Below are 27,546 nucleotides of genomic sequence, written 5' to 3' on the forward strand. Positions count from 1 at the left end.
GAAGAACACCTTACCAGTGAGGTTGTCTCTGACAACCTTATTTAAATCAGCAGCTCTGGCCCCCATTTCAACTCCAGACTCCTCTATTCCTCTTTCTACTTAGCTTGATAGCACTTACCCCTAGCTGCTTCAAACAGGTTAAATTAAGTTCTGCTGGGGCAGTTAGTGACCCTCATATCCCAGCCTCTTACAACATTCTATATATCCAGATGGGTCAGTTGCGACTCAGCTGTATATAATTTTCTCCCTTTGTCCCAGGACAATAAATCCTCTATATGGAACATCACTGGTTGTTTTCACAAAGAAAAATAAAACATTGTTGAACCACAAGCTAGCTCTTAAAGCTTTTTCCTGGAAGTGACAAATACCTCTTCCACATACACTTAGTGTTCAAAACGAGAAATACAGTTTGACCTAATGTCAATCAAGTGGTAAAATAGAATTCTTATGCACCATAGTGAGGGGTATTGAAATATTTGGCAACCTGTAATAAAATCCACCACTTTATATGCCATAAAATAGTTATTATTTACTTGGATATTATGTGTCTTGCTTATATCTTGGATAAGTTTCCCGGAAACACACTCTGAGATAGAGGTTGTGTGAAGAAAGAGAGTGTTCTTTGAAAATTCACATGTATGGAAGTGAGGAAGACAGGATTAGACAGAGGGAGATACTGACTTTTAATGTGGTTGCAACTGAAGATTCAGTCTACCCCATAGGAAGCTCTGGAGCTTGGTGGCCCTTCAGAGTTGTCCAAAGTTAAGATCAGTAAGTCAGGGCTTTGTATTTTCATATCTGATGGCCATTGTTTGCAAGTATCTTCCTAAAACAGGGTGGAAAGTTGCCCAAGGGAGTTCCCTGCTATAGAGGACACTGCCATTAAGGGTAGAAGGATGAACAGTCAGCCATCCAAAAGTCTCAGCAACTGGGGAGGGCAGAGGTAAGTTAAGTGTGTTTGCTTGGACCAGAATATCTTGGCAGAGCATCAGAGCACCAGTTGCCTCCACCAGAATGAGATGCCCAAGAAGGTTGGGGCTTGCACTTATTTGGTTTATTGCTATAGCCACCATGCCTTGAAAAGCTCCTGACATGAGATATGTTCAATATTTGTTGAATGAATAAACGATTAAATGATTAGTTTGTGTGAAATTTCAGGTTAGAAAGGGAGAAACAAGAAAAGCAAAGAGGGTCTTCAATAACTACAGAGTTTAAACTTGCAAACAATTTAAATGCTTTGAAATATGTTTCAGGAATAGGGATGAAATGAAAGTGTGAACAGTGGATTGAATGTGAGGAGGGATGCTAGGAATGGCTATCAGAAAGCTAGTGTCATACTTCAGGTGGAGGAAATGTGATGCTTATGGCATGAGATTGAAGGTGGGCAAGGGTGGCCCATGAGAGCAGAAGAATATCTAACAAGAATACAAATTTGGCATTATGGGAGAGCAAAAAGAGAACAAAAAAAAAAAAATCAAAAATGTCTTGGAAGGATATGGTCTAGGTAATGAAACAAACAAAGCAAACAAACAAAAAATAAGGAAAAAAGTCCTTTGAGAGGGGAAATGAAGAACATACTCTAGTTAACTCTTGGGAAAAAGAGACTTGGCAACAGACTTGAGGACACATTACAAGACTTGGGGACAGAAACACATACAATATTGGGAACAGAAATATGTCCTTTGATTTATGTAGCAGGTAATTTTATATTTTTCTGATTAATAGTATAAGAAATGAGTTGTTTTCATCATTTGATTTGTTTGTAGAAAACTGTCTTAATTATACCAGTCTTTGGTATCAGATACATACTGCAGAATTTGGTTGTGATACAGACAGGAGGCAGTGAAATACTAGGCAGGAAAGTGTGGGGTTCCTGATGAAGCTCCACTTTCAGGCCTGGACCCACAGTTCAAAGAGGGAACATAAATTCCTGTTTTCCTGCCCAAATGTTGCCCTTTCCAAAACCACCCTGGCCTCCCTGCCCCCCGCCCCACATCCTGTACCCATAAAAACCCCAGGCCCTACCAGTGCAGAGGCAGAGTGGCAGAGAAAGAGAGAAGAAAATAAGCAGCCGGATGTCAGAGAGAAGCAGCTTAACTTCAGAGGGATGGCTTGACAGTAGGACTTTAGAGAAGAGTTTGACTGGTGATGGATGAACTCCACGGGAAGGTGACCTTCCTACTCCATCCTCTTTCCAGCTCCCCATTCTTCTGAGAGCCACTTCCATCACTCGCCACTTCCATCACTCACCAAAATCCTCCGCATTCACCACCTTTCAATCATTCACACAACTTGGTTCTTCCTGGATGCTGGACAATAACTTGGGTACCAAGAGTGTGGGTGCAAAACACTGTCACCCTGACCTTCCACTGAGCTGTTAAACACTTAAGCTGTCCATGGATAGCAAAGCTAAAAGACTACACTGTAATACTTGCCCTCTGGGGCTCCAGGGGTCATGGGTACCCCCCAGCCCAGACACTGGCACAAGGCCACATGGAGTTCTCCTGCTGGCAGCCAGAAATACTTGTCCCAGCCCCTGCACCCACTCATCTGCATGCTCCCCTTCCCATGAGGGGTTCAGAGCTGTAGGCAGAGTAATCAAGCCACCCCTTCACAAATACCATGAAAGGGTCAAGGAAACTATTCCATTTCAATTGTTTGAAACAGAAATAGATGAAACATCTCAATTACTTAGAAATTATCAATTACCACCGGCTGGCAATCTAATGAGACAGTACATATTGTTGAGGGGATCTGACCATGGCTTTCATATACAAAATCAATTCTTTACTTTTTTTTTTTCTGAAAATTTTATTTCAACATAACTGTGCTTACAGAAATACCCTCATATTGGTTAATAGAATGTGATTTAAATTTAATTTATCTTACACAAACCAAAAACTCGGGACATGGTTTAGGATTTTAAAAAAGGATTTGCAATCTGGTTTATTTTTATCTATCACAAATATATGAAAGATCCTTCATCAAATGCTGCTAAAGAAGGCAGCAAGAACCTTGAGAAATTTACTATTGGTTTGCCTCAGAAAAATAATACATGTTGCACTGCCTAAGTTTATAAAATTGGTGCAACAAAACATTGTTGTAATGTTTCAATACCAGATTTGAAAGTTTAATGACTAATGGAAATGGAAGGGGCTGAGAGGGAACCTATGCATGCAATGCAAAACTATAAAAGTTATCGGATTTAATGTTGCATGTAGATTGTAAATTCATACAAACCAAGATTCAGATAATTTTTTATATCTGAATTAACACGATTTGTTCACTTCACCTGTTGAGGTCAACGAGGAAACTGGACACACTAGCTGTAAGTTTTTCTGAATCATGCAAAAAAGAAAAGTTAGTGTCTTTCTCAGCCTTTCAGTCCAGAAGTGACAGTCCACTACAGGCAAGGTATTCCTTCCATTGTCAACATGTACAGGGTGACATGCAATGAGGTTTACTTGTGTTTTAATTTGTGTCTACACTCATATGCAAAACAATCTCCAAAGTTAATGACCACATGACTTAATATGTATGTATGTATGTATGTATTTATTTATTTATATTGAGATGGAGTCTCATTCTGTTGCCCAGGCAGGAATGATGCCATCTTGGCTCACTGTGATCTCCGCCGCCTGGGTTCAAGTGATTCTCCTGCCTCAGCCTCCTGAGTAGCTGGGATTACAGGTTCCCGCCACCAGGCCCAGCTAAATTTTGTATTTTTAGTAGAGATGGGGTTTCACCATATTGACCAGGCTGGTCTTGTACTCCTGACCTCAAGTGATCTGCCCACCTTGACTTCCCAAAGGGCTGGGATTACAGGTGTCAGCCCCTGTGCCTGGCCAATGACCACATGGCTTTAGAAGTGACTCTGAAAAGTAAAATGGCCCTTTTTAGAAGACTGGAGCAAAACATCCAGCCATAGGTATAAGACTTGTCAAAAAAAAATGCAGCCCCTTTCTAAATGTTATTTAAGGATTCAATGAAGCGTTATATGATAAGTCCATTATCTAGTTGTGATACAGTACCATTTCCATCAAAATGGATGACTGATAACAAATTTATTTTAGATGTTCTCTATAGTCAGTGAATGACGTATATGCAATAAATAAATACAATATAGGAATTTTTAAATATGAGACTCCTATTGTAATACTGGCATTCTCATTCCTTTTTTTTAAACTTTTAAGTTCAGGGGTACATGTGTAGGTTTCTTACGTAGGTAAATGTGTGTTGGGGGGCATTGTTGCACATATTCTCACTTAGGTATTAAGCCTAGTACTCATTAGTTATTTTTCCTGATCCTCTCCCTCCTCCCACCCTCCACTCCCAATAGGCCCCAGTGTGTGTTGCTCCCCTCTGTGTGTCCATGTGCTCCCATCATTTAGCTCCCACTTATAAGTGAGAAAATACAGTATTTGGTTCTCCATTCCTGAGTTAGTTTGCTAAGGAAAATGGCTTCTAGCTCCATTCATGTCCCTTCAAGGACATAATCTCATTCTTTTTTATGGTTGCATAGTATTCCATGGTGTATATGTACCACATTTTTTTAATCTGGTTTATCATTGATGGACATTAAGTTGATTTCATGTCTTTGCTATTGTTAATAGTGCTCTAATGAACATACAAATGCATATGTCTTTATATTAGAGTGATTTATATTCCTTTGGGTGTATACTCAGTAATGGGATTGCTATGCTGAATGGTATTTCTGTCTTTAGGTCTTTGAAAAATTGCCACACTGTCTTCCACAACAGTTGAACTAATTTACACTCCCACCAACAGTGTACAAGCGTTCTTTTTTCTCTACAACCTCACCAGCATCTGTTTTTTTTTAATTTTTAATACTAGCCATTCTGACTGGTATGAGATGGTATCTCATTGATACCATTTGCATTTAGTATTTATATAAAATGCATTTTGCATTTTATATACTAAATGCATTTGATTTGCATTTCTCTAATGATCAGTGATGTTGAGGTTTTTTTTCATATGATTGTTAGCCGTATGTATGTCTTCTTTTGAGAAATGTCTATTCATGTCCTTTGTTTACTTTTTAATGAGATTGTTTGTTATTTGCTTGTTGATCGGTTTAAGTTTCTTATAGATGCTGGATATTAGACCTTTGTCAGATGCCTAGTTTAAGAATATTTTCTCCCATTCTGTAGGTTGTCTGTTTACTTTGTTTATAGTCTATTTTGCTGTGCAAAAGCTCCTTAGCTTAACTAGATTCTATTCATCCATTTTTGCTTTTGTTGCAATTGCTTTTGGCATCTATGTCATGAAATCTTTGCCCTTACACATGTCCTGAATGGTATTGCCTAAGTTGTCTTCCAGGTTTTTACAGTTTTGGGTTTTACACTTATGTCTTTAATCCATCTTGAGTTAATTTTTGTATATGGTGTGAGGAAGGGGTCCAGTTTCAATTTTCTGCATATGGCTAGCCAGAAAATTTAATAAATGTTCAGAATAATACTTACTGTATTATTTCTTTACTGGTTAGAGGATACTAATGTCAAATGTGGTACAAAGATGTACAAAATATATGACACAGTTTGCCAAATAGTGGGTACTCAACAAATGGTAGAAATACTGCTTTACTCCATTTTAATCTATGATAATTTAGAAAAGCATGCTCGATTAATATTTCTATTATTCTATATAACTTATATGGCTTACCAATTACATGGCTTACCAAATTCCCATGACTAGAATGCAATAAAAATGCTTAACACTATAATTAAGAGTTTGATTAATTAGTTTCTATATTTTCAAATAAAAGTTACATGTTAATTATTTTAAGTTTTAAGTAATCGTCTCATTCTCAATCCTCAGGTATTATGTCTCATGGGATCTATCAAATAATAAAATACCAAGAATTTTAGGACTTAATCTCATGTGAAAAGAACATATTTCTAGTACTAGTATAGAACCTTGTAAAAAAGATATTCAAAGTGATTGGATTAGTTAATTAATTATGCATGTACATAAGCACTTCAGTAAATTTGCAGGTGGACAAGATTTGCAGGTGGGCAACATATGCTCTGTTTTATTTTATTTAAAATATTTGCTTCTAAATATATATTGCAGCACAAAATAGAATTTATTTATTGCTACCAACATTAATGCCATATTTTACATTGATTTTTTTTAGGGCTAAACAAATAATTTCAAATTCTTTCCAGCCTATGGCTATATCAGAATATGATGCATTTCAAAACATCCACATACCTTTAAAGTATGGCTGAGGAATCTCTCAAGGCACTAAAACAAAAATAAATAAAAAATAAAGCATTATTTTAAAAGTATTTTGCTCACCTTTCTTTAAAACAATGGGAGGGACTAAGAAACTTGGAGTTTATCGAATCAAGCAAAGTCTCAACCCCATAGTAACCTATTCGGGGGTGATATTGATCAATACAGTGAAAGACACAAGAATCTAAATAAACACTATCTTTCTTATTCTCAATGGGTTTTTCCTGAGTTTCCTGTAGGTAAGAACATAAATATGATTTTCCTTTAGAGATATTCTGTTTATTCCTATTAAACATGCCTCAGGAATTCTCTAACACCAGTAAAGTCCACAGTACATTCAATGTATTGGTTGCTTTTCCTAAGAATTGTTGAGGGTAGGGCAGTTTCAGGAAACCAATTGGCTAGAAGTGTAAATAATTAGTAACAAGTTTTTGATAGAAAAATATTAAACATATTTATGTGAATTTCTTTTAATAATGAATTTAACAGATACTTCAAAAATGTATATTTTATTTTAAAGTTTCAATCATAAGGACTATTCATGATTATGTGACATTTGTCTATATTAGAAGTTATTTGACCTCAGCAATTAAATACAACCTTCGATGATTTTATCTTTGTGTATCATTTGTAAATGCAGTAGTAAGATTCTGTAGTCTCTTTGAATTTAATCTTTTTTGGAATCATGTGCCTATTACCTGCTTGTCTGGCTCTTTTGGAACTTGGAATATTTTTGTTCTTCTTTCATCTTTTCTAATTTCCTCACTCTCCTTGTGTTCTGTTTCATATTTTCAAATTTTCCCTGCTTAAGGTTTTCTGGTTTTTCTGTGCAGACTGTGGAACTCTTTGGTGGCAAAGAGACACAGGCATTAGAAAAATTACATGTTTGGGCATCATCAGGCCCATATTTAACTTGAATCTTCGTCTGGTATCTCAGAGTCAATATAAATATGGAAATCAGAAAACCAAACAGGCCAGGCGCGGTGGCTCAAGCCTGTAATCCTAGCACTTTGGGAGGCCGAGACGGGCGGATCATGAGGTCAGGAGATCGAGACCATCCTGGCTAACACGGTGAAACCCCGTCTCTTCTAAAAAAAAAAAAAAGTACAAAAAACTAGCCGGGAGAGGTGGCGGGCGCCTGCAGTCCCAGCTACTCGGGAGGCTGAGGCAGAAAATGGCGTGAACCTGGGAGGCGGAGCTTGCAGTGAGCTGAGATCCCGCCACTGCACTCCAGCCCGGGCGACAGAGCGAGACTCCGTCTCAAAAAAAAAGAAAAAAAAAAAAAAAAAAAGAAAACACAAAACAGTTCAGAACAGTTTTGGCTTCACATAATTAAAAATAAAATAAAACTAATTTTTGAGAATTCAGGGTTTTGTTTTTTTCTGGCATAGATGCTACCTTCTGTGGGTCTCTTGACCTGTAGACCAGCATTAATGTTTGATCTAGCAAAGAAGTCAGAATTAGTCACCAAAGCCTTCCTCTCAATACATGGTTAATATTTCCTTCTCCCACTTCAATTATGCCATCTTCATTATGCTTCCTTCCTCACTATCACAGTTGTTAAAATGAAGAGCCTCTTTCTGAGTGCCACAGCTCCATTATGCAGGCCTATACCTGTGCTGGCAGCAGGCTCTTCTTCTCACCTCATATTGCCTTTTGCTTGGGGAGGAGATCCCTGCCGTGCATCTCAAACTGAAAACTGAAAGAAAATTAAGTTGCTGTTTGGAGTTTGAGCGAATTATGGAAAACGGGCCCTTTTTTTGTCTACCAGGCATGCTGGCATAAGCTATTACCCACCTTCTCCCCCAGTCCCTACAGTGGTAGCTGTCAGTGTGGAAATCTCATCTAAACTTCTTATCCGTTTATACCTTAGGCAAGGACACACACATACAAACTTGGCATAGCCATAAAATGGTTGATCTGGCTACTTTAGCCATCTTAGGAGCTGACTTGAGGCTCTGAGTTGATTGAATTCTAAAGCCTGACAATGTAATAATAACCAGTTTCTAATCCAGAAAAATTAAGAAACAAAATCAATTATTCAATAGCAAAATGTGAGCAGAGACTGAATATGAACCTGCCTTCAAATAATACAGAGTCCATTGTAGAAAAAGCACATTATTTGATCATTCACATTGTGTTTGTATATTTTATTCTTTCAATTTCTGATATCTTTACATATTTTTGAGAAAATATCAAAATATACACATACTCAGACACAGTTGAAGCTGTAGGTCTTAAGCAGTAAGGACCTAAGCCAATTGGGAAGCTGAGATGACTTTAATTCTGGTGGCCACTGAAATCAAAGCAAGTAGGGACATGAATGGGTGAATGCTGGTCTTTGGGAAAGTTAGCTTGGTGGTGCAACAGATAGTCCCAGAACAATCTTATGGCTGCTGTGTTTGCTTAAAGTAGTATTACAGTGGTATTATTTGCAATGTGAAGTAGGTAGAAGAGAGCTATCTATGTATTATGTTTTAAAAATCTTCTATTAAGGAAAATCTCTCCAAAAGCATTTCCAAAATTTTTATGCCTGAGGCCAAGGCAATGAGAGCCTCTGTTAAGATAAAAATATTGTTGGGGAGTACAGCACATCAAGCCATTTTTCACCATGAACATCTAATTTGATCTAGTTGCTGGAAGCTCTGCCTCAGAATTAGAAGCTCAGGAGAATTAAATTTCAATATCTTTGATGAGGAAATTGGGAATCTGAAAAGTTACACAACTAGTGCATTGCTATAGAGTATTACAATTATTCTTTACTAAATCATTAGCATACTTTCAGGAAATAGGAATAAGAAACATTGGGACTAAGCAGAAAAAATGGGCAAAATCAAAAAAGAAATGTATTCAATTCACTATACCAGGGCTATCCAAACTGTTTCATCTCATGGCAACATATATTCAAATAATTAAATTTTTAAAATAATGTGCATAATTTAGGATACAATATAATAACTGATTTTGCATTTACTTTTTTAATTTTAGATCGATATATTTTAAGAAGCATTTTAAATATAACTTAAAGACCAATTTTAATTATATTTATGATGTACTAAAGACATTTTAAATCATTCTACAAACTAACATGTGCCATACACAGTTAAATTAATTTTAAATTAATCACATAACTAGATGAATGATTGCTGGAAACTATATTAAAATGATGTATTGGGTCTGGTTTTAAGACTGAATAGTAGAGTAAAATGTAGACTGAAATTTAAATCTGTGTTACAGCTTTGTCAAAAACAAACAAAAGCCTTTCATGACCAGATACTCAGAATTCTGACTTGCTTTAAAATTAATGATTTATTTAATAGCTTTAAAATCAGTGATTTATAAATATTTCAAATTTATTAATAAAAATAAGATAATTTATTTCAGATTGTATTTATAAAGCATTTCAATGCTGTGGATGTCAAGAGCATTTCTAGAAAATAAAAACCAGTTTAAGTATAATAATCACGTTTTTATATGGTTAAATATATACTTGAAGGATTTCACAGTTTATAAGTGTATAATTCAATGAGTTAATGATGTACTCAATCGTACAACTCAGAGGGTTAGCGGGTGAATGTATCTACCCATTTAGCCATCACCCCAATCAAGACAGAGAACTTTTTCAACACCCCAGGGTGTTCTCTCATACCTCTTCCAGTCAATTCCCATCTCCGAAGCAACAGTAATTCTGACTTCTCTCACCACAAATAAGCTTTGCTTGTCCTTGAACTTTATATAAATGAAAAAATGTAGTATGTTGTCTCATCTATGGCTCTTTTCACTTGACTTACATTTGAAATCCACTCATGCTATTGTGCACATAAACATACGTTATTTTTATTGCTGAGTAGTAGTATTTGATTGCATGAATTTACCCCGATTTGTGTATCCATTCTCCTCTTGGTGGACATTTTCATTGTTTTCAGTTTGGAGCTATTAAAAAGCTGCTACAAAGCGTTCTTGTAGACATTTATTAGAGGTCATATGCTTATATTTCTCTTGGTAAATATAAGAGGACTTGTTAGTTTATAGAGCAGATACATGTTTAATTTTATGAGAAACTGCACACACATTTGCTAACTGGTTGTACCATTTCACACTCTAATTAATAACATATGAAAGCTTCAATCCTTACCAATCCTTACCAATCTTTGGTGTCATCAGTCTTTTATATTTTAACCATTCTAGGTGATATGAAATGGTATTGCATTTTTGTTTTTATTAACCTTGTTTTGTTGAAGTATGAAAGATGGCATCACATGTGCTAGAGGAATTTTAATCAAATTAGTGTAAATAACAAATATGGAATAGAACATTTTAGGCATTTTAAGAGTATCAGAATACATATTCCCTTTATTATTAGAAAAATTTCAACTTAATGTTTCCCTTTTTATTATTAGGAGCTTCCTATAGTTCTGAATTAGATAATAAATCACCAAGATTAAGAACAATTTTAACTATATATGCAGGCAAAACCATTATGCCACTAGTGATACTATACCAAGCAATGTGAAACTGAACATTATTTTCAGCTTGTTCAAACCCTTTAATCAAGAACACATTAATATTAGAGCTAGTACGTGATAGCATGACAGGGTGACTTACAGTTAAAAATAATTAAATTCTACATGTAAAAATAACTAAAAGTGTATAATTGGACTCTTTGTAACACAAATGATGAATTCTTGAGGGGATGTGTACCCCATTTTCCATGATGTGATTATTACACATTGAATGCCTGTATCAAAACGTCCCATGCTCCTCATAAATATATACACCTACTATTTAAAAACAAATACAAAAATTAAAATAAAATAAAAAATTTGAAAAAAAATATAAAGAAGACATTAATACTGATGCTAGTCAGAAGATCTAAAGGCAGTAGTATGAAATATGTAATTATCAGTATACCTTCTGGTTTCTGCATTCTATGCTTTTAGACTGAGTCCAGTGACTCATGCCTATAATTCCAGCTACTCAAGAGGCTGAGACAGAACGATTGCTTAAGGCTAGGAGTTTGAGACCAACCTGGGCAAAAGAGTGAGACCCTGTATCTACAAATAAAAATAAAAAATAAAAAAAAAATAACTGCTCTGGTTTTAAATAATGTGCCATTTTAATGCTAATGATGATGCCAACTTTTAATACTACAATGAATGAAGTATAAAACAAGAAAAGAAGATCCAGAGAATAGACAATTACCATGGTAATTCATGTCAATATTTTTTAAAGTGGTAGTCCCTCCAAGTAGTCATTTTTATTTCAGACCTGGAATTATGTCCTAATTCTAATCCTTTCAGAACAGTATCTCTAATGTTACACTTTCTGAGTACCTTGGTAAGCTGCCTCTGTTTAAGACAAGTCTATCAAAATTATTTCAAAAGTAAAATATTCAGTCAGAAGATAGTACAGGTATCAATGTGGCCACATAGTTATAAACAACCAATTTAACTGTTTTTGTTTTTTTTTTCCTGTTGAAATGAATGGTTGGAATAATTGTTTGGTTGTTTGTTTGGGTGTAGCCACAGCTTCTAAGCACTTTACCTACTCAATTAGGTATGAGTTGACATCTGACTCTGGAGATTTTAAAGATTATAACTTATTTCCACATTGGTACCAGAAGAATTAAGTCCAATTTAGGAAGACTTTGACTTTGTATGGAGAAGTTAAGAGATTTCAGTGAAAATTATAAAACAGTGTAAAAATAATAAAGCAGTAACCATAGGACATAAAAGTCTATCTGAATTCTTTAAAGGGTTATGAGTAATTTCCCTTGAACAAACAAGTTATTCTGAAAGGGTTCTAAAGTAATTTAGAGGGAAAGCCGGGAGAGCATATGAAAACCCACATGGCAAGCAGGATCACTTTTTAAAAACTTTGTCAATCTAATGAGCACTTAATTAAAGTCAACAGAGTCTCTAAGTCTCCAAGTAATTTTCAAAAAGAGCTTTTGGGAAAGGGAAAATTTTTCTCCATGCTTGTCCTCTTTTTCTCTCATTCTCCAGTTGTCTGATAACTGTGGAAAGCCTTTATAATATTATCTTTGGGGTTTTATTCATATTAACTCTTTCTTCTCATTCTGCAGCTCAGTTGGAGACCATCAAATATAACCCCCCCCTGCTTATTTTTTGCTCCTATTAAAACATCAATACAGTGGTTTTAGAAAAAAATATGGTTTTATCATATTGTTTGATTGGCCTCTAAATTTTGAGTCTCTTGATGGTGCATATATATTTATATGTGTATGTGCACACATACATCCGCACATACACGTATGTATGGAAAATCTCAGTTTAGGTATTTCAGATGCAGTTTTGATCTGCTCACTTCTCATCAGAAATGGCCAAGAGAAGTAAGAAGAATAAGGAGAGGCAGAGGCATCCAGATGTTAGAGGAATGGAAAGGGAATATTAATCATTTAATACCTTGTTGGAAAAAAATAAATTATTAGTCAACTATATGACCATTTTAAGAGGCTTGGAGAATATAAAAATGCCTAATCTCTAATAATCTCATAATAAAGAAAAAATTGCTGTTTCCTCTTTGAACTATATTTGTTCAGTTCCCCTTCTGTGTATCAACCAGGATTATGGTTGTGAGCCTAGAAATGACTCTTTTTCTTCCTTCTGCCCCTTGACTCTCTTCCTCTTCCTCAACCTATTGACATTGGCTGGTTTAAAAGGGGAGTTAAGAAGTCTCCCGAGAAAATAATTAAAACATTTGTAATTTCTGACTCTCAGATGTATATCTGTATCTCTAGTGAAACTGTGGAAATAAAGATGAATGGATGAAAAGATTATGGGATCACTAAGAGAAAATCCATCCTGAAACTGGGGGAGGGAAGCAACCGGGCCTGAGGAATGGAGAAAAATGAAGTTGCCAGGTGAGCTGTGGCTGTTACTAGAATAGCACAAAATTAGGCACACTAGACATTTGTGTAGAAAATGAATACGGGCATCAAGAAAAAGTAGGTAGAATATTTTGTGCTATCAACGATTTTCTAAAATTAATTGCAGCTTTTATGTACTTTCAGCTGATAACTGTCTCTTACAATGATGAAATATTAGGAGGATTGAGGGTATAAATATAATGGTTACTTGTACCTCTCCTTCACTACATAGGCAGTAAGAGGACTGAAGAATCATCAGACTGATCCAGTTTGGACCTAAGATGTCTGACTTCCAAAGTCCTTACTTTTAATCACTATATGATTTTGCCCCTCATAAAAAAAAAATAGGCAAACCATTAAATATTATTAGTTGTAATTGTCCTTGCTTATTATTATTTCAATTTATTTTATAATTAGAAGAAAATTATAAAATTATTACTTTTAGAACACTTCGAATATTTTACTTTTTCATTTTGTTTTCTTTTTGGTCAGGAACTAAGACTACGAGACCACACATAGGACAATTTTCTTTCAATGCTTGTGATAAAAGTCTATATGCTTACAAACAGAGGTTCATCAGGGCCTTTACAAAAACAAGTAGAAAAGAATTGCCCTTTATTACCAGTGTATGCACTGTCGATCCATAGAGGAAAATGCTCTCCAAAGGTTCTAATGTAATTGTGTTCACACTGTGTTTGTTTTTATGCAACCTGTAAAAAGTTAAACTTTAGTCCAACCCTGCCTAATTATTATTAATTTTACATTAACACACACCCATATTTAGTGAAGTCATACTGTACAAAAATTAATATTCCAAAACTCCTCCTAGTTGATCTTGAGAAGGGAGCTACAGCAAATTAACTTGTTCCTATTTACAATAGATTTAGTGAGTCAAATTCTTCTTCCAAAGACTGACTGTATAATATCACAAACTATCTCTTGGAATGAAGAAATATTAGGAAGATTGAGGGTACAACTGTCATGATTACTTGCACCTGTCCATCACTACCTGGGTACTTAGGGGAGTTAAAATCATCAGATTGAGCCAGCATGTCGTCTATTGGCCAGTACCCATTCTCTCTTAATTGCCAATAGAAATAAAAGAGGTGGAGTGTGCCTCTTTTTGGTCCCCAAACAGAATTTCTTACCTAGGGTAAACCCAAAGAGCTTAGAATAGGGCCCTGCAAATGAATGCCTTATAGGTAACTCTACCCCAAGAAATAGCAGAAAACTAATTTCCACTGCTAAGGAAAATACACCAAGGACAAAACTAAAATAAAACAGTACAAGGCCACCATCTGCATGTGCCTCATGTGCCTATATTCAGTACAACACAGATACTTAGTTAAAATAAAAAAGAACCACTGGGAATCTCCCATTGCTCAGCAGCTCATGGGTCTAAGTCTTCAAGAAATAAGGAAAATTATGACAAATAAAAACTGCAATCTTCAAACTTTTTTACTTATGTACCTCATAAAATAAATTTGAAATGTATGTATTTCTCTTTGCATATTCACAAGCTGACACATAAAGATTTTGTTATAGGTTTAAATAAGGTTAGTTTTGTATAATAGAAAGTTAAAATATTGCACAGTTTTGGAAAATGAAATATGATGAGGTTTGACTATAATTGGAACAAAAATTTTATACATTGATAAAATAGATGTTAACTATCTTATTAAATAAAGTACACTAAGTCTGAAAGAAATCATATAAAACTTCCATATCTTTGGCTTTATTCAATATTACCTGGAAAAAATTGTTTCGGAAAACACTCCAGTTACATTTAGAATAATCAATATCACTAACGTATTACTTGGGATGTTTGAATTTGGGACATTCCAACACTGGCCAATCTTTTTTCAAGGCCGATCTTCATTTTTAGTGGAAATATGCATAAGACAAGGAAAGGCAGAGAGTCTTGATTAATCTGTAAAGGCAGGTGCCTCATACCCAGTGTTTTGATTTTCCCTTTGACTAGTACTAGAATATTTTTATATATCTGGAAAATGCACTATCTTAAAATTTGGGATAGATGAGAGATGTTTATTTCTTCTGTAAAATGGGTAAAGGGACTATTTTGAAGAGGGTCATTCTCAGGCAATTTGATTTTCTGGAAGAAACTTTAGATGGAATTTGAATAGCTAGAAATTGATCCCCTAAAACTACCTATGTCTGTGTACTACTAAAAAATCCCATCATCTAAAAGGTAGTCATACCTCTTCTTGAACTGCTGGGTTGAGAAGGCACTTCCATCCTAAAAGTTATCAACCTTCCTATAGTAGGAATAACCTAAGGCATCTGTTGGTGGCAGTGTGTGAGACAGCAGGGGACAAAGAGAGTGGAGGGAAGGCAAATACAAGCTTCTTAGTTTGGATACTCAGGAATCCTGGGAAGGGCAGATTACTTACTCGAAGTGTAGAAGAAACAAGTATTCTACTTGGAGTTAACGGTAGAGGTCTAAAATTTCCTGAATTCATTTATCAATAAGAGATTAATTCATTGTCCTTTCTAGCTGAAGGGGATGCTGAAATCATATGTCTTGTATTTTCTCTTGAAATCTTTATCCCTGCACCACACATATTTCAGATATCTCTGCCCAGGACTGTTGACAAGGGGGTGCTTACGATTAGTGGCCACTGTGGTCAGCAGGACCTGCACTGGACAGGGTGTTGCCAAGATCTCAGAGCCAAAGCCTCCTATCACACTCTGGGCCTCTCAGCTAGCTCCTACACAGCAGTTTAAATGTGTATACAGGCACTCATGTACACACACACATACATGCACTCACGTGTGCAGAAATACACGGGTGTCATTGGATATCAGCAATGGATGTCAGCTGACATCCTCTGGAAGTCTAGACAATTTATTCAGATAGACCTACTCCTTCCAGGCTCTGGTAGATTCTGAAGGAGAAATCCAAGTGCCTTCCCTCACTCACATCCACCAGGGGCTTCTTTAGAGGCAAGTAAGTGGCCAGTTCAAACACATTACCTTTCATTCAGCTATCGACTTGGATATTTACCATCTATCCCCCAGCTCTCTGCTCTCCAGCCACACAACATAATCCTATTCCTTCTCCTAAAACTTTCCTTTATGTCCTTCAGACCCCCCATTTAAGAATCAACAAGCTCAGCTCTACCTCAGCCTCTCTATGCAACAGTCTCCCATGTTCTCTCATATCAGAAATCTGGTACTCTTCCAAGAAAACTCTCTACTTCTCTTGCGTAAAACTTTCTCATCCTTCTGAATTCCATGTGCTTTCATGTAGCGTTCTTTCTTCCAAGGTAACCTTCAGAGCACAAAAAAGGATAAAAACGTGTCATAACCAAAGGGATCTCAGCAGAGAATCCGTGTTACACACTACAGCTGTTAATCCTTTTGCTTCATGAAGTCACTTCTCAGCCCCTTCTGCCTTTCCTCGCTGAGGTGGGTTAAAGATGGCAGCACATTTCTTTGTCACTCCTACCAACCAGAGGATTTCACATCCTCTCTATTTGAATCATGGCAGGTTCGGTGACTGCTTGACCAAAAGAATAAAGCAAAAATGATACCATGTCACTATCTGGGCTCAGGCCTTAAGAGACCATCCACTTTCATCTCCTGTCTCTTGAGATAGGTGTTTCTGGAGCCAGTCAGCATGCTGTGAGAAAGCCCAAAGCAGCTCCTTGAGGGACCCATATGGAGGAAAACTGGGTTGCTTCTTGTCAGCTCCAGCAAAGCTCCCAGGTAGCAGCCAGTCCTGACTTCTCAGCACTACCTTGTAAGTGAGCTATCGTACAGGTGGTTTATTCAGCTCCAATGGATTCTCCAGATGATGACCTGTGAAACTGATGAACTCTTTCCAACTCCAGATTTGTGAACATGTTGTTTTAAGCTGCTAACTATTGGGGTAGCATATATAAAACCAGAATATTTGCTTACCTATCTAGCTTAAAGTGGCATATTCCATTACTTCAATTCTTACAGATAGTCCTATCTTCAAGTCTCATTCATCTTTTTCTGACCCCTCTGGAAAAAAGAAAAAATGTTTACCATGAATCAACTCATCTATCTGACTGCACCCTATCTACCTTATGTTGATGATCACAACTATAATCCCACGGTTTCCAACTTCAGATGGTCTTACATCCTGCTTAGAAATCAAGGATTTCCTTATCCACTCTCTCTCGCTTTCCACAAATGTTTTAAGCCTACTCTCCTCTTCTCAATCCTTTGACTGAGAAACCTAATCCCTCTTTCAGCAGATCAACTTGACTACCAGTTCAGAGCAAAAATAGAAGCCACCAGATGGAAACTCCTCCCACACCCTGCCAATTATTCCAGTGACTTCCCTCCCCTCTTTCCTTCATCTTCAGCTCCTTCTTTTTTACTGTCTTCTTCCAAGAAGCACTTAACTATGGTTAAATATTTCCCATATTAAAATAAAAATCAAAGACACTTTATTCCCCCATTATCCTGCAGCCTTTATTCATAGCTGTCTTTACAACCCAAACATCGCCAAAGCACTCTTAGACACACTGCTTCCATGCTTCCCATTTTATTTCCTCATTACCCACTCTTGTTGTTACCTTTCCCATGGCTAAAATTGATCACAGTGTGGTGGCTACATATTCCCTTGTTAATGCATCTTCCAGATAACCTTTACCCCTTATTCAACTTGATTTCTCAGCAACCCTTGATTTTGTTGCCCACTACTCTTTCCTGAAATGTTCTATTCCTTTGGCCACTGTTATTTATTCTCCATATTATTTTCCTAGCTTTCTGGATGCTCCTTGAAGCCCTCTTTGCTGCATCTACTACCTTTCCTTGCTCATTAAACGTGGTATCATTCCCAGTTATATAGAGGTAAGAAGACCTATTTCACATATTTTTACCGGGTGACCTCATGTGATCACATAATTTCAAAAATTTGTACTGCCAACTGAGATGTTTTTCATGAGATCTAGGTATATATATGCCAATATGCCTACATACTACTAAGAGATTTACCCAAAAAAAACTTGCCAGAAGAAAATATATCATCTTGAACACTAAATATACTTATTCTTCTGTTTTCTTAAGTAAATGGTAAGAGCATTCTCTCAATCACTACAGAAACCCAGGCATCATTTTGACTCTTCTCTCTTCCTTCATCCTACACATCTAACCATTGACTAGTCTTATGAGTTATACATTTGAACCATTTCTTAAATCCCTAAATTTCTTTCCATCCCCCATTTAGTGAGGAATTATCCTTTTAAATTAATATCATAGCTTGCAAGTTGTTTTCTACATTGCTACATTATATTTCTAAAATCAAAGTATCATCATGTAATTCTCTCCATTAGGAAAATTTTTCTTAGTGACTCTTCCTTTCAAGGATTTGCTTATCTCTCCTGTTTCATCCTCTAGGTCCTCAGTTCTGTCTCCCCAGCATTCACGCTGTGTTTGTCCCAGCCATGTTAATGAACCTTTACACAATTTTTCTCCTATGACTCACACTAACAATCGTGTTCCCCTTACTCACCCACCAGAGCAATCCTGGTTACCTCTTCGGCCTCAGATTAAACTTCACTTCTTCCAGGAAGCTTTTCTTAAACTGTAAAGTCCAGGTTGCCCATCCATCATATGTCCATCCATCACATGACTTGCCACTCCAGATGGTACCGATGGCATCATCTTGCAATTTCCTACCTTAACATCAGTAGATCCCACGAGACTGCAAGCTCTGTGAGAACAGGCAATGTGTTACTCCGGTTTTGAGTTGTATCCTCAGTGTACGGCCTAATACCTGGCACATATTCCACAAATATTTTTGAATAAATAAGTGAATGATCTTCCCATTTCTTTTCTGATGTAAAAATTAAGGCCATCAGAGCAAATTAAAAGATACTACACAGTAGATTTTGGGTGTCCTTCCTCTGTCAGTAATTCAAAGACTCATTTTATGAGGGTGGTTTTGAATGCAAAGTTTTGCACTTGCACAGAGTACAGGTATTGCTAAACTTTAACCAGAGTGTGGGATCTGGGCCCCATTTTCTAACCTGTATCTCAGATTCCTAACACTTCATATACAGAGTCAGGGCCAGAAGACAAACATGCTCTTTCTTACTTTTTTAAAAGTAAAGTGTCGTTCATGTCATAAGCTATTTTCTTTGGTATTTAAATAATTAAATATAGATTACAATTTTTTTTTGGTGAATATTACACCATCTAATAAACTGTTCATCAGTTCTTTGAAACAACTATCTCTTAGGCTCTAGTTGCTGCAGTAGCTACTTCTTGACAACCGAAATAAATGAAAATTAGAACATTTGTTCAGTTCTGCTGATAGTCTTAATCATTGAACCTCAACACAACCTGTCCACTAAAATTTGAACTCTCAATGGACCATGATTGTTTTTTATTAATCTTCGCGATTCTAGCAAATGTTGTAGTATTTAGTAAAAGGAGGGTAGTTGATACATGTAAGATGTGTGCATAGTTTTAAAGCTGCTCAATTTATTGTGAAAATAGTAAATAAAAAAGAAAAATTATATCCATAATTTTACAGTCTGCTTATAGAATTCAGGCCTACTTTCTAGATATGCTAGGAGTATGAAAGCTGGTTAACTTTTCTGAAAAATAGAAAGATAGCATGAGGAATTAAGGAAAGATTTTTTTTCTGTTTGCAATATATTCTATACATAAAACTTACCATTATTATTCTTGTAAAAGAAATATCATCAGAAACATAAACTCAGAGGTTGCTCAGTCCACATTTTATTACTGTGAAGACGTCTGTTCACACAACTGCCAATTGCTTTGCTTTTGATAAAGCTACCGTAATTACTTTTAATTCCAATATAAATTTCCCTTTGTTGCAAGGAAACACTTAACCTTAGTTATGTTAGAAAGGCAAACAACATAAAAACTGGCTATATGCATATTTAAAATCATAAACATAAAAATACTAATTAAGATAGAACATTATACCACAGTCCCTATAATAAACACAAATTAATAATCCAATCAGGAACGTGAGCACCTTCAGAAAATTATGACATGAATCATACAATTTTACAAAAAATTAAGCAAAATGATGTGGAATTTGGTTAATGACCTAGTTAATTTTGGACACCTTTGAGGATTTCTTTTCAGACTATAAAGACAAAATCTTCATCTGTTAATAAAGTAGGTTAAAAAAATTAGTTCTATACTTTGTGGTTCCCAAAACAATCAAGATATGGAGGGATTTATTTTAAAACTGTCAACCAGAAGAAACTAGAGAATACAAACAAAATTACACTGACTATTCTTTAAATAAAATTCTGAGATAAAGACAGACATGAGGCATTTCTGAAAGACTCTTGGAGATTTAAAAAGAGAAAATGTAGTTACCACAGTGGTGGCTCCACTGTAATGAATGCTGTGTGGTGCTGCCCACAGGACTAAGGCATTGATTTCTCCAGCTGCAAAGTGTTGGTGGCTGACAGCTCTCAGATGAGTCCCTCTTCTGGTATAGCTTTTGTTGTGACTACATCAAATTCCTCTTTTCCCCGCGCCCAGTTCTATGTCCTTCAACCCACCCCACAAGGCTGATCCAGAGAGCATCCCAGTTGAACAAGCTGCACACAAATCTCAGAGTCAGAATCTGTTTCCTGGAAAGCTCAACCTAGGATGAACATTCAGACTGAAAAACAAAACAAAATCAATACGTAGGCTGTGTGTTTTATAAGAGTAATACAATTATTTGAAAGTAAGAAATCTGCCTCAACCTTGTTTACACCTTGGAAGGTACCTGGTCATCTACAGATGGATTTGTTTGAGTGATTTTACTAGGTGTTCTCTATGTACACAAAGCATTAAAGACACACCTAAGTACATACACAATCTGCTTCATACTTTTCATTGTTTTATCTTACCAGTGTTACCATTTTCCTATTTCTTTCTATTCCTTATATTTAGCACTTACTTATTTTGCTACATCTAAATATACTCAAAATTTACAAAAACAAAAACAAAAATACTAACTTGTATGTAAACTGACTTTTTTTTTTTGTTTTTTAACATTACAAACATGTGGAGTCAGCCCTCTCCTGATTGCCCAAATCAGCAACTTCCCAAACTTATATAGTCATGGGAAAACTTGACATTTGTAAAAACACAGATATTCTGATTAAGTCATTCTGAGATAGGGTCTGATAGACTTAAAAGTCCCAGGTGAATCTAATAATATGAACTGGAAAAAAAACAATGGCATGAAGAGTAACCAATAGCTTAATATTCCATTTTCTAGTGCTTCTCTACATTAATGTGTATATGAATCAATGGTTATTGTATTAAAATGCAAGTTTTAACTCATGAGCTTTGGACTAGAGCTTGAGATTTTGCATTTCAAGCAAGCACCTAGGTAATACTGATTGCCCATAAATGTCTTTGAGTAATAAAATTGTAGCCTATTCAGAGCAACTGAAAGAGAAAGTATTTCACAGGTGTGTCTTATGTGTGTTGGAAAACTTTTTTCTTTGAAAAAAGGATTCTATGAATATTTAGTGCTTTACATAGGAGCTGACCTACTTTCTCATTCTCTTTGTTATTGTCTTGGGATTTATATCTGCAGAAGGGATAGAAATGGTTCTCCCTTTTAGTTCACGTGAACATAGAACTATGCTTTGGTTTGATGATGATCACTCTAGATGTTGGAGATGTCTGTGACTCTCACTCCGTAAGCACAGCTTCCTGACTCAAACTCTCTATATTGACTCAAGTATTCCCAAATTGATCATCTGCTTTTCATGTCCTTCAGTTCAGCCTGATGAATGGATTTTTAAGGTACTCAGGAAGTATCCTCCAGGAAAAGGTTTCTGTGGCATGTTGGATGACATACAGTGTAAAACAAGACAGTTGACTGGTTTATTGTCTTTCAATTTACAGAAAAAATGACTATTTGATCAGTATATGAATTGGTAGCTCAAGGTTGGTGATGGACATTAAATGAATGTTGTGAAAGTTCATTTATCGAAACCAGGTTCTTGTCTAGCTTTGCTTTATTGTCTGGTCCTTTACTTTGGGTGGCTGCAAATGTAAAATGGCTGTATTTCAGACAGCAAAGCCCCTTATGTTGAAATTGAACTTGGTGGTCGTATTGTGCATATATATATATATATAGCTGTCTAGCTAGCTAGCTATATCTATCTGTCATCTATCTATCATTCCTGATTAAAACACTATGCTGTGACTACTTAATGTCTTTATTTTGGGGACTATCTACAGTTAAAACTAATTCCAATATAATTTAATTAAATCAAACAACAACTAAGGTATCAGAGCTTTAGTCAAGGTCTCCATACAGTAGGGAAAGTGTCTTCTTGGAATTTTCTTGCTCTCGGTTTGATTGTGCTTATTTGAATTGGGTGAAATTTTCTTTCAAAGCTTCATGATGATTGCTGGTCTTTTTCTCTAATTTGAAGACACTGATTAATATTTTTGCAAGACTTTCCCTCTTATGGTTAATTCCCTTACTTTTGGACATGGATTTGAAAAATGAATTAGTTGCAAAAATGTGCCTATATTTTAAAATAATTTTCAAACAATTCTTACACTCCAGGGTTTTAATGATCATTTTTAAGGAACATAAAATATTTCCAAAGCCCAGATGAGTTGGCTTGTCATTTTCACATTAGTACAGTGGAGTTTTCCTTAGTGAGCACTAGTTTACCACCCTTTCATTAGATACTATTGTTAATTACTACAAGTCTCCCATATAACTTCTAGGACTGCATTACAGAAGGAGAATTCAGAGTCTAAGTCAGAACTGGTCACTGAGCTACTTAAAGCAAAAGTATGAATCAATACTAAAGATGATTTTCAAAATTTATCTTCATGAAACCTTCTCTCACCTTTTTGCAATCTCAAGAGTTCTAAGAGAAGCAGGAGAGGCAAGCAAACACATTTTCATCTTCCATGGCCGCCATGTCCTTTTAAGTAAAATTTACTCTTTGTCTGTGTCTTCTCCTAGTTATTTGTTTTCAAGCTTTAATATGCTTTAGAATTCCCTGGAGGCCTTATTTTACAAAACTAAAACAACAACAACAACAACAAACAAAACAGATTCCTGGGATCTACCTCCTGAGTTTGTAATTCATTGAGCCTGTGGTAAGACCCAAGAATGTACCTCTCTAACAAGTCTTCAGTGGTGTTGATGCTGATGCTACTGGTCCAGAGTACCTCTTTTGAGATCCACCATGCATCTCTGTTTTCAACTTTCCCCTCTATACTCTTCATGTCTTCTCTTCCCATATCAAATACTATCTGAGTACTCAACGATTAAAAAATAGTGACAAACTACCTATACGTACAATCATATTAACAAATCTCAGAAGTGTTATGCTGAGCTAAAACCAGACACAAGAATACATGTACTGTACAATTACATTTACATACAGGCAAAACTATCCCAGAAATATTGAAATTTGAACAGGGGTTGTTCCTGAAGGTGTGGAAAAAGCAAAGAGAAAGGAACATATGGGGAGGTTATGAGGTGATGCAAATATTCTGTTCCTTGGTTTGATTAGCAGTAAGGTTGTATACATTTTTAAGACTTAGCCAGTTATACAACAATGATCTGTAATATTTTATACATGTAAGTTTTACCTCAATGAATAAAAAATTATGATTACAAAAATAACTATGGCTGATGGTTGAAACAAAGTCTGTTAAGCCAATTCAGACTAACAAGAGAACTGACTTAATATAGTTCTTCTCCTCAAGGGCATTTGAATTTTAGTGGAATAACAAAACAGAAAATAAATTCATTTGATAGTGGATTTTGAGATATTTGCTAGACTCAGGATAGACTGTTCTGGGAGCAGGGAAGATTTCCTTGAGACTGCTCTCAGCACCATTTCTCCATTTCTTGATTGGATAATCAAGACATGTTGAAGTTTGATTTATTTTTATTTTCTCAGAAAGGTTAAGCTTCCTTACAGAGGACTTTCTCACCCTCCACAATAATGTAGGCCTCTCTACAACCCAATAAGTCTTTATCACATTATCACATTTTACAGCGTCTTTCCACTCTGAAATTGTCTTGTTTATTCATGCTTCCTTGGCTATTTTTTTATTCCACTCAACCATAATGTTCACAGTATATCTCTAGCACCTAAAATAGTACCTTGAACATATTAAAAGCTCAATAAATATTTATGGGATGAATAAAAGAATGGATGAGTCTGATTCTTAACACTTCATAGAGTAAACTAAGCATTCTGGCCAATTCCATATCTGTCTCACTTTTATTTGGCCACTAAGACCAAAGATGAATTATGTCAGGCTACTTCCAAGATTTTAGGGAGGCTCAATGAGGGAGGTGGACAACACATGCTAATACAATCCCATATGTTCTGAATTGCTTACAAGCAGTCCTTTGATCCAGGGATACAGGTATCTACCCAAGGATCATTCTGGAAGATAATTCAAACACAGATATCTAGCTGTATTGTCCAGGAGTTCACGATGCTGAACTGTGAGTGGCAATGGGGAAGAGCAGGTTCGTTGCTGGGCAATGATAACATGAAAGCTATTTTATAACATTGTTTTTTGTTATTTTTTGGCATTTTCATACATACTAAAATTTAAATATTCAGGTTTTTTTTTCTGTTTCTAAATTTACGTAAAGTAAAAGGCATCTCTGCGTTAAAAGAAGCACTACCTTCCCTCTGGAAATTTTCATTGACTACATACACATATGTTCACTTTGGAAACTAGGAAAAACATAGTCATGATTCATGAGAATTGGAGAGGCAGAAAATGCCATAAAGGCACCTCTTGGTCACCTCTTGATGATGGCAGAAAGTGAATGAATGGCTCAAGATGATGTATATTTAAATTTCCTTTGCCAGGGCTGCTATCTGAAAGATACATTGGTATACAAATTACACATAGAGTGTGGTTCTCAAAGTTCAAAAAATTTCCTATTTCTAGGTTTTGCCACTAAAATCTTGCGTGTCTTTGGACACAAGTGACCTCTGAAATGGGAATAATTATTCTGGACCCATCAACCATATAAAGCTAGTCTGTACAATAATGGGTGTAAAATACTGTTAAAAATCAAAATATATGATTTGAATGTGAAGTAGTATTTCATTTTCATTAAAATTAAACAATGTTTTCTTATATGAGTAGTGACAGTAATAATAATATGAACATGCAAGTAACACAAAAAGTATTTTAAGCATAATTTAAAAGTAAAGTACATACTTTTAAACTTTGGAAGTGTATTTTTCAGTATGTGCTATGAAATTATTTTCAAATGATGCAATAATAAACTTTAGTGAAAAGATCTCAGGATTATTTTATAGTATCTTCACGGTACAATTAAGGAAAGTTGGAGGTAGAAAAACTAAGTGACTTACTCTAGATGTCAAAGTTGCTTATTTACAAGATTGAGACCAGATTCCAGAGATCTTTACACCTCATTCGAGGAGGAAAAATGATTCAGATAGTGAATTTTTCCTACTTATTTGGTATGTAAAGACTAGCATTTTAAATACTAACTTCCATGTCATGACCTCCTTAGCACATCACTTTCCTAGAGTAACTTACCATGGACAGCGGATTGTAAAAATCAATGAGAAACATGAAGATAACTGGTAGAACACAGGTTACACAGTCATTCTTACACAAGTGAAAATGATTTGTTTATAGCTTACTCCTAGGTTTCTTGGAATTTTCTTTTTAAAAAGGCAACAAATATTTGTACTATCAGACTTTAAAAAGTATTGTTCAGAAAGAGAAAATGTATTTGCAAAATCCATTTAGTCAAGTTGAGTATTTTGATAGATGTTGCTGTCATCACCATGGGCCATTTGGTTCACCTGCTAATTCCCAAGAATGTGTATATAGCAAAAGGTCTCTGCCCGAGGCAGTCCCTCCTAATGCTGCAGCCAAATCGGTGGAATGGATTGGATACACATAAATGTTTTGTCACCTTTCTAGTACCGGGGAGCTTAAATTGCTGAACATTTCATTCTCTTTCGTGGCTGAGAAATGTGTGTTCTTTATTATGAAGGGTTTAGGGATTGCATACTGTGTAATAGTTCAGATGAGTGAAAACAAATTTAAATATCAGCAATGAACTGACTTATACTTTACATGTTGCAAATACTCTTAGAAACAGTATGGGGCCTTATTAAGTTTGAACCTCAGGTCTTTCAACTTCCCTGAGAAAAGAGAACAAATGGTAACTGCATGAGAAAGTAAGTAACTAACGTTTGTGATTTCCCACTTCAGTCAAGCCCAGATATTTTTGTCAGTTGTTAATTACAGTCATATTTCTCTAAAGCGTTTTCTTTTTTAAGGATTAGAAAAAGGAAGAATTTCAAGGAGAAAGGCTACACCATGCGATATAGGTTCACATTTCTCTGAGTGGAGAAGAAACTATCAGGGTGAAGGCGATGGGCAGGGTCACTTGCTGGAGAACGGGGAGCTGGCACTTAGCTAGAGTTGATGAAAGTGGAAATCAGACTGGGATAAAGTCAAGAAATCGGACTAGATCAAGATTCAAAGCACAAAATGGCAAGAATGCTGGCTTGACAGTGGGATGTCACAGGGGAGAGATGAGAAGAAAATATGGTGGGATGCAATTGTGTTCATTAGGCCAAGAACATGTGTTCAATATCACATCCAGGGCTCTTCTCTTTTGCCAGATACTTACTTGTATATGATTGTATATTAATTCCCTGTGTCTCTAATATTGTGAATATTCTTCTTGTAACTCATACAACTAGCAGATTTCTGGCTTAAAGACAGAAAGGAAGGGTAGCATTTTTACATGAGGAGGGATTAAGGCAGAGAGAAGTAAATTGATTGAAGATTCTATAATTAAATTAGTAATGGTATCTGCATTAGGACCACACTTCCTACCCCTTCATTCTGTATTATTTCTAGAATCTTTGCACTGGATTTGACCACAGAGAATTGCACTGGATTTGACCAGAGAAATCATTTAGTCCAGATTTTTATCATTTGGTCCACCTTTCCTTGGAGATTAAACTACTGAGCTGGCACTGCACCCACCCACCTTGGCTTTAGCCTGATAATTCCCCTCGGGGTGAGTGGTAGTTCCCATGGAGAACACTAAGCAGGTGGTTTTGTTGCACAGTGAGCCCTGGACTTCCCTGAAATACCTTGAAATGTCAGTTACTGTTTTGATTGCTTTTTTATTTTTCTATCCGGACACTTGTTGACAGGAAACTCTGTGGCCACCATTCATTGCATTTAAGAAATCAAACAACCACAAACTGTCACTGTCACTTTCATTTCCTGTCATCATTCATTTTCTTGAGCTGCTGCTAGTTTATCAGTGTAGCTGGATGTCCCATGCTCCTGCTCATTGGGGAGGAAAGACTGTAGGTATGTGCAGGTGCTGAAAAAAG

The sequence above is a fragment of the Chlorocebus sabaeus genome, chromosome 10 (genome assembly GCF_047675955.1).
Source record: "Chlorocebus sabaeus isolate Y175 chromosome 10, mChlSab1.0.hap1, whole genome shotgun sequence".
NCBI lineage: Eukaryota > Metazoa > Chordata > Mammalia > Primates > Cercopithecidae > Chlorocebus > Chlorocebus sabaeus.